At 51.7% G+C, this 13,242-nt stretch overlaps 4 non-coding genes across 4 annotated transcripts; all 4 read left to right on the forward strand.

Moving 5' to 3' along the window:
- The first annotated feature begins 1,569 nt into the window (after window positions 1-1,569).
- TRNAE-UUC lies at window positions 1,570-1,641 on the forward strand. Its single transcript has one exon. It is a non-coding gene; the product is annotated as a tRNA-Glu (tRNA).
- A 1,677-nt stretch (window positions 1,642-3,318) lies between these two features.
- Window positions 3,319-3,390, forward strand: TRNAA-UGC. The gene has a single exon. It is a non-coding gene; the product is annotated as a tRNA-Ala (tRNA).
- Window positions 3,391-7,364: 3,974 nt separating this feature from the next.
- Window positions 7,365-7,437, forward strand: TRNAK-UUU. Its single transcript has one exon. It is a non-coding gene; the product is annotated as a tRNA-Lys (tRNA).
- Window positions 7,438-11,326: 3,889 nt separating this feature from the next.
- On the forward strand, window positions 11,327-11,401 carry TRNAV-AAC. Its single transcript has one exon. It is a non-coding gene; the product is annotated as a tRNA-Val (tRNA).
- Window positions 11,402-13,242: the final 1,841 nt, after the last annotated feature.

Here is a 13,242-nt window from a genome sequence, read left to right on the forward strand (position 1 = left end):
GGTTGTCTATGGGACCAAGTATATGGAGAGTATCCTTGACAGAGGTTTGGTCAACCTGTTCTTAAAAACCTCCGAGGACAGAGACTCCTCAGACTCCCTTGGGAGCCTATTCCAGAGCTTAACTGCACTCAGAGTTAGAAAGCTGTTCCCAACATCTAACGAGAAACTCCCTGGCTGCAGATTAAGCCCATTACTTCTTGTCCTACCGTCAGTGGACATGGAGAACAATTGATCATTGTCCTATTTATAAAGACCAAACTTTTCTCTCTGCAGTAATCCATTAAATGGTTATTATCCCCTCTTCTTGCCTGGGGTAGAATGGAAGAGGAGAAAATTCTATTTGTTCTTACTTCATGTTTTACTGAAGCTCAGAGAGGAAGGAACCTGATCTGCCTTAGATTGTAGAGCGGACAGAGAATTTATTTCATTTTGGGCTGTGACTATAAGCATAAGAGTGACACCTAAGAGCTGTTGCTGCTGCCCAATATGGGGCTTAAACTCATGATGGCAGGATTAAGAGTCTCATGCTTTACCAACTGGGCTGGCCAGATTTGAAGTCAGTCAAGTGCCCAGTTGCAGTGTAGAAGGAGCCCTGAGGGCATTTATTTGCGGAGCTGAGGTTCCCTGTCTGACATTTGCCTTCTTTCCTGGTTCATTATGTCTCCAGCGAGCAAACCGGAGCTGTCACAAGGCTGGTTAGATGCTGCTCTCTAGCCCAGAGAGCTGGGGTTGATTTAACATGCTGTCGCCATCAGCTGGTCAGAGTACCCAGCGGGAGGGTGGCATTTAGGATTCTCCCACCAGTGGGAGGTGCTGTTGGACTCATCTAGTGGGGGAGAGTCTGAAAAAGCTTCTCAGCTCCCAGAGAGGGGGTAGACAAGCCAGTTCCCCACACACACATTTTCACAGGGAATCAGGTCCCCTGAGGAAAAACTCAAAAGAAGCCTGACCCAGGAGTGTCAGAGAAGGGAATCACTGTTTGCCTTAAGAGGTGGGTGAGGGAAACCTGCAGGTCCTTAGATCCCTCCAGCACCTGATAGAACCATTTGTGGGGAAGATCTGGGAAGCCGAGGAGGACAAGGAGACGGGAAAAGGGCTTGCAGCTGTTGTGCAATCACCATGCTCCTAGCAGAAGGGTCCAGGGGGGTCAGCACTCAGAACTCACAAGATGGCAAAGCTCAGAGCCCCGTTACATGGAATCAGAATGTGATCAGCTCACACTCAGGGGGAGCAACACCCCTCCCTTGGTCTCTATGCCAGAGCTCCTATCAAATCAGTGTCCTTCCTGCAAGAGTCGGCTGCTGAGAGGGTTGCAATGGGTTAAATGAAGGCAGAGGAAGATTGTTCCTCATGGGGTTTTTTGTGTGTCTCTGTGATCCTGCTGGAGGAAGCATGAGTTGAGTTTGTTTCAGTGGCTTGGGTTGGGCTCAGGTTGTGACCCTGAGTACAGGGATTCCTGCACTTTCTGCTCCCAGCCCCTCAGGGAATGGACAATGGAGCCATTTCAGTAAGTGGCTAGAAAGTAGCCTAAGAAAGTGTAGCATAAGAGAGAAGAAAAATAACATCAGCTCCCTGGTGGTCTAGTGGTTAGGATTTGGCACTTTCACTGCCAAGACCTGGGTTCGATTCCTAGTCAGGGAAAAGTGACTTTAAACCAGAAATGCTTCAGTTATTCTTCACTTGCAATGTAAATGAATCCATGGTATTTTCCTGATGCCCCCATCTTCCCACTGTCTCCATGGCAGGGCTGACTTCAGGCACCACAGCAGCAAGTAGGTGCCTGGGGCGACCAATGGAAAGGGGAGGCTTCAGCAGCAGTTTGGCCCTCTTGGAGGGAAGGACTTGCTGCTGATTGCAGCTTTTTTTTTCCCCCTCTGCTTGGGGCGGCAAAAACGCTGGATCTGGCCCTGCTCCATAGAAGACAATTTGTTAAATCCCAGATGAGTGCAGTTCTATCAGTTCTCAGCCTGAGTCCTTAGGTCTTAATCCTGAGGATATTGTCCCACCATGGGGCCATTTCCCGCCTCTCTTTCCTAGGGAAGCACAATTTTCCTTGCACAGACACAGGAACAGCAAGATCTTTCTCTGTCCCTTGTGCAAAGCAGGGGGCCAAATTCCATGGAAACAATGGACAAGCAGGGGGTCCTGGGCACCTCCAGCCCTGGCTGTGAGATGTTCCCTCCTCTTTCTTTATGCCCCTGTTGTTATTTCATGGATAGCCTGGGATGGGGAAAAGCTGAGTTAACTCCAGGTGGAGGGGAAAAAGGACCCTGAAAATCTAAGGACCCAACCCCAGCTACCAGGAACACCGAGGTGCTGGGGATTTGAGTAGGAAAGGGACTGTGTGAATTGTCAATGTGGGGAATGAATAACAATCTACCACAAGATCCACCTCATTAACCACTGACACAGGCTAATCCTGCTGTCGATAGAAGGGAAACTGGGAGTGATTCTTTGCTGTTCAGCCATGGAAACAGTGACCCAATTGCACCGCAGTGAATGTGCTGGGGAAAGCTGGACTTCACAGGCAGGTGGAAACACCTGGAGCTCCCCACCCCACTTCTGCCGCCAGGGTGAGGTGTTGAGCTGCTCACAGCGTCCCCCACCATGACCTTGCAGCCAGGGGCGGCTCTAGAAAATAGGCTGCCCCAGGCAGCGCGGTGCGCTGCGCCGCCCTTCCTCGGTCCCGCGGCGGGTCCCCTCTTCCCACGGCTCCGGTTGAGCTCCCGCGGCAGGTCCACCGGAGCCCCGGGACGAGCGGACCTGCCGCAGGCATGACTGCGGGACCTCCCGCGGGCACGGCTGCGGACGGTTCGCGGGTCCGGCGGCTCCGCTTGAGCTGCCGCAGTCATGCCTGCGGGAGGTCCAGCCGAGCCGCGGAACGAGCGCCCCCTCCGCAGTCATGCCTGCGGCAGGTCCGGTCGTCCGCGGCTCCGGTGGACCTCCCGCAGGCATGACTGCGGCAGGTCCACCGGCCCAGCCTACCGCCCCCTAGATTTGGCCGCCCTAGGCAACAGCTTGCTTTGCTGGTGCCTAGAGCCGCCCCTGCTTGCAGCAGGGGGTGGCAGCACCCCCCCACCCAATGCAGGGGAGAGGGCTGAGCGTATCTCTGCACCCTGAGTCCAGGGCACAAACTCTCTCTGCCCCACACATAGAATCTGGCCCTGCTGCAAAGTGACCCCTATGAACAATTAACCTCCAGGAGAGCAGGATTGGCCCTCAGAGAGGGGAATGGGCTTCTCGTGAGGCTTATAGGTCACTGGATGCAGTGGAAACAGGAGGGCTCTGAGTGTAACCCATAGCCCACCTAAACCATTTGGGGATGTAGCTCAGTGGTAGAGCACATGCTTTGCATGTATGAGGCCCCGGGTTCAATCCCCAGCATCTCCAAGTTCATTTTTTCACCCTGGTGTTTTGCTCATGCCCAGAGGAGATGTGGCCCAGCAGTCTCCCTGCACCAGTTTCAATCCTGCTCACTAAGGGGCAAGTGCCAATTGCATGGAAGGTCTGGGGGGTGGTTTCTGCTCCTAAGTCACCTTGGTACATGTAAGACTCCCACCCGCTGTGCTGCTTGGGACAAGGGTAGATGAGAAGGGTGAATCCTCCAGCGCTGGAGGGAAAGGTCCCATCTGCACAGACTGAGAGGCAAGGAAACACAGGGGCAGTCAGTGCTCAGAGAGGAGAGAGGTCAGTGATTTACACCCACCAGGGGACACTGTCTTTTTGAGGCGAGTGCAGTTTGCTTGGGATGATGCTGATGATGGATAGAAAAAAGGCTGGAGTCAATGACAGACGAGACCACAGAAGGGGAAGGGGAATGGCAGCCCCACAGAAGGTCCTGGGTGCTCAGATGCCCCAGTTATTGCACCCTGGCCTGTCACAGAGAGAGAAAAGACACCGAGGGACCCAGCCCCCCTACAGTGATCCCATGTACAAGAACCTGGCTGGGAGTGGGGTGAAAGTTCCCTCTGGGCAAAGGGGAGCTGAAATCCCTCAGTGTCCTGGAATTTAAGCAATGGAAGCTTCAAACCCTGCATGGGTGGGGGCTGAGGTGCATCAGCAGAAGGTTGGGCTGGACAGGGGCGGCAGGTTTGTACAATTTTTGGTGGTGCCCAGAATGGGACTGTCCTGCCCCCACACACACACACCTGCCTAAGGCTCTGGGAGGGAGTTTGGATGTGGGAGGGAGAGGGGCTGGGCTCTGGGAGAGTTTGGGTGCAGGGTCTGGACTCAGTCAGGGGGTTGTGCTGCAGGAGGGTGTGCAGGGGGCAAGCTCTTGGAGGAGTTTGGGTGCAGGTGTGGGGTCTGGGTTGGGGTTGGGGTGCAGGAGAGGGTGAGGGTGCAGCATTTACCTCGGGCATCTCCCAAAAGCAACCTGCACCCTCCTCTGGCAGCAGCCCCTGCCGGGAGGGCCAGGGGTGTCTCTGTGCATGGCTGCCCGCAGACTTCACCCCGCAGCCCCATTGCCACAGTTGGCAGAGTTGGCACTCAGGGCGGGCAGCGCACGGAGACCTCCCCCACACCAGGGACGTGCCAGCCGTTTCCGGGAGTGGTGTGCCACATGGAGTGAGGGCGGGCAGGAAACTGCCTTAGTCCCCTTGTGCTGCTGGCGGTGGTGGCGGGGTCCCCGGCCCTTTAAATTGCCCAAGGGTGGCAGGCAGCACTGAGGGGGACACTCCCAAGGGCCTAACGTTGCTTTGCACAATGATAAATCTTGGAACAGGACAGAAATGAAATGGCAGCAGAACCTAAGGAATTAAAAGCCTCCGGATTCTTGTGTGTGCACTGACTCCGAACGGAAACTGTAATTTGACTCGCTTTGTGTCTGCGGCTGGTAAAATATCAAGGCAAAATCATTCCAGTGATTGTGACCTTGGGATTGAGGAGGCTTTGGTGTTATTAAAATGTAACTAGCATGTTACACTTGTGTTTTTAAAGGTGGCTTCCCCAAGCAATCCCAAGTTGTTCTTCCCATAGCTGGCTGATGGGGGGCAGCAGGGGATCTCCCCAATCTGGGGGAATCTCTCTGGGCCCCACTGTTAGTTCTCCATCCTTTCTCCCCCTAACCATGGCCACCCCTCCCCATTATCAATGTTTTGGAGCAACCCTCCCTCCCTTTATGGGATACCGACTCTGTGACAGAGACTGACTGGGGCTCCTCTCTGCACGGCCCCAGTGGGGAAGGAAAGAGACTGGAGGGAGGGGGAGAAGACGAGCAGAAGGAGTCAAATGGGGCTAAACCAAAACAGAGATTTTCTTTCTGTCAAAATGTCCTGGAGTCTCATGGCTGAAAAGCCGCATCTTGAGTTAGGTTTGATGCATCAGCCTTTCAATTACCAGGCAAAGGTGTGAATCACAGAGACTGATAACTGCCTGCTTCCCAGCTTTGCCTAAGGCTTGGGCTACACTTGCACTTCAAAGCACTGCCGCGGCAGCGCTTTGAAGCGCTAAGTGTAGTCAAAGCGCCAGCGCTGGGAGAGAGCTCTCCCAGCGCTGTCCATACTCCATCTCCCTGTGGGGAATAACATACCGCACTGGGAGCCGCGCTCCCAGCGCTGGGGCTTTGACCACACTGGCGCTTTGCAGTGCCGCAATTTGCAGCACTGGAGAGGTGTGTTTTCACACTCAGCTGCAGCGCTGCAAATTTGCAAGTGTAGCCAAGGCCTGAGAAGCACCTGCACTGGTGCAACTGGTTAGCGCAGAGGGGGCTACTGCTGGGATTATGAATTCAAGCCTTATTTGGAGCACTGGTTTTTATTACCTGTGTAGTTTCCCCAACTTGCTTTGCTTAATTTGCATGGAAAGTGCCCTACTAGGAAAAGGAGAGTAAGTTCTAAAATGTGGAAGTAGGTGCATAGCTTGGAAACATCCCCCCTGTGCTGCCATTAGTTCCAGTAGATTGTTCACTGGCAGCATGAATTGATTTCTTTGCTGCTGTGAAAGCTGCCACGAAAAGTCTCTGGTCACCAGAGCTCCCTGCTTCTTCCTGCAGATCTCTGGCTCCTTCCCTGCCCCAGTCACTGCTGTAGGAGGGTCCTATATACACTGAGCCTAAAACTTTTCCAAGCCTTCTTAGTGCAGTTGGTAGCGTGTCAGTCTCATAATCTGAAGGTCCTGAGTTCAAGCGTCAGAGAAGCAATGGCTTTTGCTCCCTGCTTCAGATTTTCTACAGGAAATCAGAGAAAAGTAACTAGAGGAGAGTGGTTTCTAGACACCCTCCCACCCATCTCTCACTTTCTAGGGCATTTTCTTTTCCTTCTCTATGGACCTTGTATTTTTCACAGAGCAAAATAAAACAAAAACATGCAAGTCCAAGCCTAATACAGTATGAAACTCAATACAGATCAAATCTCACCTCAGAAATCTTTCAATAAGCTTCTTTTGCAGACTATACTTATTTTATGTCTGGGCCCAATCTTTTCACCTTGTATAGTCTGTGTTCCAGCTCAGGTGGTAGCTAGGGGATGTCTCATGACTGCAGCCATGTTTGTTCAGTTCCACCCCCTTATACAGCTTTGGTACAAGGCAGGAATTCTTTGTCTCTGTCTTGGGGAAGAACCCCAGGTTTAATATGGATTCCTGTACCAGGTGACATGGTCACATGTCCTGTGAGACCCCCCCAAGCCTTCATTCTTCCTGGCCTGACTCACAGATGGTGCAGGACAGAGCCATCTCCAGTCAATTGTCCTGGTTAATAGGAGTCATCAAGAGTCCAAACCACTATTAATGGTCCACACTTTGCATCATTACAACAGGACCTCAGAGTTATAGTTCATATTTCTAGTTTCAGATCCAAGAATGATCGGTTCATACAAATAGGATGAACACACACAGTAGATTATAAGCTTTGTAATGATACCTTACAAGAGACCTTTTGCATGAAGCATAGTCCAGTCACTTTATATTCACACTCATTAGCATATTTTCATAAAATCCTATGGAGTGCAACGTCACAGCTGGGAAAGGGTTTTACTGCAGCACCTGGCAGCAGTTGAGTTTCATGTTCAGGCTGTGGTATGAGTTCCTCCAGGTTTCTTGTAAGCACACAGGGACCTTCGCGGGTGCTCTCGATACAGGAATGGCCCCGACACGATAAAGTGATGGGAATTGCATTTTCCTTTTTTATTTCTGTATTTCCAATGACATTTCTGCTTGTGATTTTGTTTTGCTTTGTATAACTGTGTTTTCTCCTGGATTTGATATTTAATTGAAAAAAGAATAAGGCCTCAGGGCGCCGGATGGAGGAGCAGGCTGGGGCGATGACTGCTAAGAGAGCGAGAGTAGCAGGTTTTCTGTATTGTTTCCTGCCCTCATTTTCATGAGTAGTTTCTCTTCTGCATGAAATTTGCTTCATTTATGTGTAAGCCTGGCTAGTTCAGTTGGTAAAGCATCAGACTTTTAATCTGAGGGTCCAGGGTTCAACTCCCTGGTCAGGTAAAAAGGGAACAGTTCCCCACAAAAGTAAAGAAGGCATCTCTCCAAGATGTTATTTGACATCACCTTTTTCCCCAGGACTTGTTCTTTCCTAGGAAGGGCCATGTACTGCCTGGGACTGAAGGGGCAACTTCCTCACATGCCCACAGGCCTCTCAGTCTGGTTTAAGAAAGGCCTCTGGGAGCTGCAGCAAACTGCTGCATGACAACTTGGTGAGCAAAGGCAGGGCTGCCCCCACAGGGTCATACACACCAGAGCTCAGCAGAGGTCTGGGGGTTCCCTATTGGTCCCATGGTGTAAGGGCAGCACTCGGGACTTTGAATCCTGCAATCTGAGCTGAAGTCTCGGTGGGATCTGAGGACAATTCCTGTGCCACAAACCCTGCTGGGTCTTCCAAGGCTCTGTCTTGCTTTCTCAAAGGCCACGAAAGCCTGTCTTTTACCTACTAGCTGTTGTGACTTGAGCACAAGAGGGGACGTTTGATCCAGAAGCCTGGCCGTGCCTGGAGTCCTGTAGGGAGGGATGCGAGCTCCATTTCCTCTGAGTCCTGAAGCTGGGCTGCAGCCTGGCCTAGGAGGCAGCCCTATTGGTTGACCTACTGGCCCAAAGTCACTTGGGTGGCGTTGGTGTTCCCCAGGGATGCTGAAGGGCCTAAGGGAGGGAGGCTCAATACTCCCCCCTATCAGTCAGGGCGGAAGAGGAGGGCTACAAGAGTTTGCAGGTTGATGGCTGTGCCTTCTAGCGTTCGGTTGGGGTTGAGGTGGGGAACGCGAACTGGGAGAAATGGTTGCTGGCCTGTGAGGAGTGGCTCAGCCGGTGGCGTAAGGGGACCTTGTCATTAACCTCAGCCATGTGTTTCCCCCTGCTCCACGAATGCTGCTGAGACCGAACACGATGGCCTTCCACTTCTTGTGGGGCCATAGGACGTCCCTACCTAGTCAGGAGAAGTGCGGCTTTTCTGCTGTATTAGAAATGGTGGTTGGGCCTGGTGGGCTTTGAAGCCTTGTACGGCTCTACTGTTTTGTGTTTCAATTTTCAGTGGGTGGCTGAGCTGGAGGGCAGGTCAGGCCCGAGGAGACTGAAGGGACAACCATAAAGAACCCAACTGACTCTTCCGATATGGCCGTATTTTTTTTACCCCACTGGGTGCAGCACCGGGTATGGGATGGCCGATAGTGGCGGAAGGGGGAGGAGATTAGGAAGGCCCCCACCCCCCCTGTGTTTTTCTATTCCCACCTTACATCCTACAGGATTTTCAGTGGGTGGCTAGGTGGAAGGTGCTTCCAGGATGGCTTCATCCGCAACAGTGGACACCCTCACAGCAGTGGCAGCCACAGCAGCAAGCCCACCCCCCATTTCGGCTCAGTCTGAACAGAGGTCAATGTACCACAGGGTGAGACAGGCCAATTTTAGGGAGCTTCCTCCGAAGGTGAGCAACTGTCCCCAGAACTTACTGACAGGAGCTTTAAAGTATTTGCAAATGTGCACGGCCGGCATGTGCACGGCCGGCAAAGGCGGCCCGGGGCACTGTGTCAGGCTCTGGCACCGCCGAGACAATGGACCATCTTCAGCCACCAGGCGACCCAGGATCTAAGGCAGGAATGGGGTGAGGAAGCAAGTCAAGCTGAGCAAGGCAGGCAAAATTCATCTCGCCTTCATGGGCTCGCAATGATACCCTTTTTGTGTGCCAGGGCTGACAAAAACCTCCCAGACAGAGAAGCAGCAGGCCAAAAAGCAGCAGTGGTATTCTATCTGCTATCCAAGATCCATAAACGTAGAAATCCTGGATGCCCCATCATTTCAGGCAATGGCACCCTGACAGCAGGATTGTCTGGCTGTGTAGACTCCTCCTCAGGCCCTACACTACCAGCACTCCCAGCTATCTTCGAGACACCACTGACTTCCTGAGGAAACTACAATCCATTGGTGATCTTCCAGAAAACACCATCCTGGCCACTATGGATGTGGAAGGCCTCTACACCAACGTTCCACACAAAGATGGACTACAAGCCGTCAGGAACAGTATCCCTGATAATGTCAGGGCAAACCTGGTGGCTGAACTTTGTGACTTTGTCCTCACCCATAACTATTCCAGATTTGGGGACAATGTATACCTTCAAGTCAGCGGCACTGCTATGGGTACCCGCATGGCCCCACAGTATGCCCACATTTTTATGGCTGACTTAGAACAACGCTTCCTCAGCTTTCATCCTCTAATGCCCCTACTCTACTTGCGCTACACTGATGACATCTTCATCATCTGGACCCATGGAAAAGAAAACCCTTGAGGAATTCCACCATGATTTCAACAATTTCCATCCCACCATCAACATAAACCTGGACCACTCCACACAAGAGATCCACTTCCTGGACACTACTGTGCTAATAAGCGATGGTCACATAAACACCACCCTATACCAGAAACATATTGACTGCTATGCTTACCTACATGCCTCCAGCTTTCATCCAGACCACATCATACAATCCATTGTCTACAGCCAAGCTCTAAAATACAACTACATATGCTCCAACCCCTCAGACAGAGACAAACACCTACAAGATCTCTATCGAGCATTCTTACAAGTACACTACCCACCTGCTGAAGTGAAGAAACAGATTGACAGAGCCAGAAGAGTACCCAGAAGTCACCTACTACAGGACAGGCCCAACAAAGAAAGTAACAGAACCCCACTAGCCGTCACCTTCAGCCCCCCAACAAAAACCTCTCCAGCGCATCAACAACGATCTACAACTTATCCTGAAGGACAATGCCTCACTCTCACAGCTCTTGGGACACAGGCCTGTCCTTGCTTACAGACAGCCCCCCCAACCTGAAGCAAATACTTACCAGCAACCAAACAACAGAAGCACTAACCCAGGAACCTATCCTTGCAACAAAGCCCATTGCCAACTCTGTCCACATATCTATTCAGGGGACACCATCATAGGACCTAATCACATCAGCCACACTATCGGAGGCTCATTCACCTGCACATCTACCAATGTGATATATGTTATTATGTGCCAGCAATGCCCCTCCACCATGAATATCGGCCAAACCAGACAGTCTCTACGTAAAACAATAAATGGACACAAATCACATGTCAAGAATTATAACATTCAAAAACCAGTCGGAGAACACTTCAATCTCCTTGTCACGCATTTACAGACCTAAAAGTCGCAATATTACAACAAATAACCTTCAACAACAGACTCCAACAAGAGACTGCTGAAGTGGAATTAATTTGCAAAGTGGACACCATTAAATTAGGCTTGAATAAAGACTGGGAGTGGATGGGTCATTACACAAAGTCAAACTATTTCATCATGTTTATTTGTCCCCCTACTGTTACTCACACCTTCTTGTCAACTGTTGGAAATGTGCCGTCCTGATTATCACTACAAAAGGTTTTTTTCTCCTGCTGATAATAGCTGACCTTAACTGCTCACTCTCGTTATAGTGTGTATGGCAACACCCATTTTTTTTCATGTTCTCTGTATATATATATATATCTTCCTGCTGTATTTCCACTGCATGCATCCGATGAAGTGGGTTTTAGCCCAGCAAAGCTTATGCTCAAATAAATTTGTTAGTCTCTAAGGTGTCACAAGTACTCCTCTTTCTTTTTGCAGATAAATGAATGGAGGTTAAGTCCATGAATGGCTATTAGCCAGGATGGGTAAGGAATGATGTCCCTAGCCTCTGTTTGTTAGAGGGTGGAGATGGATGGTAGGAGAGAAATCACTTGATCATTACCTGTTCAGTCCCTCTGGGGCACCTGGTATTGGCCACTGTTGGCAGATAGGATGCGGGGCTGGATGGACCTTTGGTCTGACCCAGTATGGCCATTCTTATGTACTTATGAAGGGAGGGGCAAAGGATTCTGCCAGAGTTTCTGTAGTGTAGTGGTTATCACGTTTGCCTAACACGCAAAAGGTCCCTGGTTCAAAACCAGGCAGAAAAACAATGGCTTAATTTTCCGAGCTCCTACTGGCGTGTCCCTGCTGTTGTAGGAGCAGCAGTGATTTCTATGCTCAGAAGGTCTGTTATACTTCCCCTGCTCCCACTTTTGTCTCCTCTCCCTCTCTGAATGCCTGTGAAGTGGCTTTTCCCCTCCCGCTCCCTCCTGGAATGCTTGTGGGATGAATGGGCTAGTTGAAGAGCAGAAGAGCGCCCAGGTAGACAAGGTGTCTGGGCTGCTAATTAGGCAGCGCTCACACACCCAGAGCATGGACACTGCCCAAGGTGGAGTGTGACCAACCAGATGCAGCCAAGTCATCTCTAGTCACAGGCCATGAGGAGCAGGTCCTTAAAAGGGGAAGGAGCCCTGTGCTCAGGAGAGCACTCACAAGCTTGTACCTCCAGTGAATGCCCTTTGCCCGGACTGCCTTACCTTGCAGAATCCTGACATCTCCAGTGCTGTGCCTGTCCTGGGAGCGTGAGTATGCAAGTGTGAGTGTGACACCCCCGCTGCCCCCCGCTTCTTCTTTTGAGCTTAGCTGTCAGTATAATAAACGTGCTGCTTTCTGCCAAACTCTGGTGGGTCATTAGCTTACTAGCTGGCCCAATTTTGGGTAACACCTGCGATAAACTCAACCCCTGCAAGATAGCGGGTGGTGAAATGAGCTGGGAAAAAGCCTTGGCATCAGCAGGGGAAAGCTAGAGGACCTTGGCCAGTCACCTTTTGAAGCCTTGTGGCTTGGTCTCCTCTGCCCTGGGAGGTTGGCATATGGCGTCCGGCTCTTCCTGCTGGCCTCCTCTGTGTGACTTGCCAAAGGAGGAAGTGAGGCAGCAATGGGGCAAAAGAAGAAAGTCGAGCTGAGGAAGGCAGGGCAGAAGCTAAGTGCCTCAGTGCGGCTAAGTGGGGTTAGTAGAGCACCACCAGTCGTTCTGCAAAGCCTGGGGAGGTGCGGTTGGCTGCTGGGAGGTAGAATCCTGTGCCTGCCTCTTGGCTTCCCAGGGATGGCTACTTGCAGCCCAGGAGAAGAAGGACAGTTCTGGGTGAAAGGAAGACAAGCAAAGCTCTGGGAGGAAATTTGGGTGCGGGGTGCGGGCTCTGTGCTGGGGGAGGGGGTTGGAGTGCAGGAGGGGTGGCGCTTACCCTGGGCACTGCAGCTCCCCAAGTGACTGGTACACACAACCCTCCGGCAGCAGGTCCTAGGTGGGCCATGCCAGGGGGTCTCCGTGTGCCGCTGCCTGCAGGCGCTGCCCCCAGAGCTCCCATTGGCTGCAGTTCCTGGCCAATGGGTGCTGCGGAGTTGGTACTCGGGGCAGAGGCAGTGAATGGAGACACTCCCCCCACCGCAGGGGATGCTGGGACGTGCCAACCACTTCTGGGAGCGGCACGGAGGGACGGAGGCAGAGTGGGCAGGGAGCCACCTTAGTGCTGCTGGCACATCTCTGCACACCGATGGGGGGAGGGGAGCCTCAGAGGGCCTCCATGTGCTGCCTGGGGTAGGGGCAGTGCACAGAGCTGCCTCCCCTCCCGGGTCTATTACAGGAGTGGGTGGGTGGGGTCTTTTGGCCTGCAAGGTGCAGCAGGTCGGACTAGATGATCACATTGGTCCCTTCTGACCTTAAAGGCTCTGAGTCTAAAAGGGAGAGGGAAGTAAAGATTTTTTCTTTAAAAAATAAACCAAACATTGTAATACCAGATAACTCCAACAGCTCATTGTACAGTCCCACCCCTTTCTTCCTCCATTGTGTGTTGAATGACCTGCAGGACATTGATTCTCTCATTTCATTGATAAACTGACACAACCTGACTGAAATAAAACCAATTCCCAGTAGAGAAAATGTCACATGCC

The sequence above is a fragment of the Mauremys reevesii genome, linkage group 19, assembly GCF_016161935.1.
Source record: "Mauremys reevesii isolate NIE-2019 linkage group 19, ASM1616193v1, whole genome shotgun sequence".
Lineage (NCBI taxonomy): Eukaryota > Metazoa > Chordata > Testudines > Geoemydidae > Mauremys > Mauremys reevesii.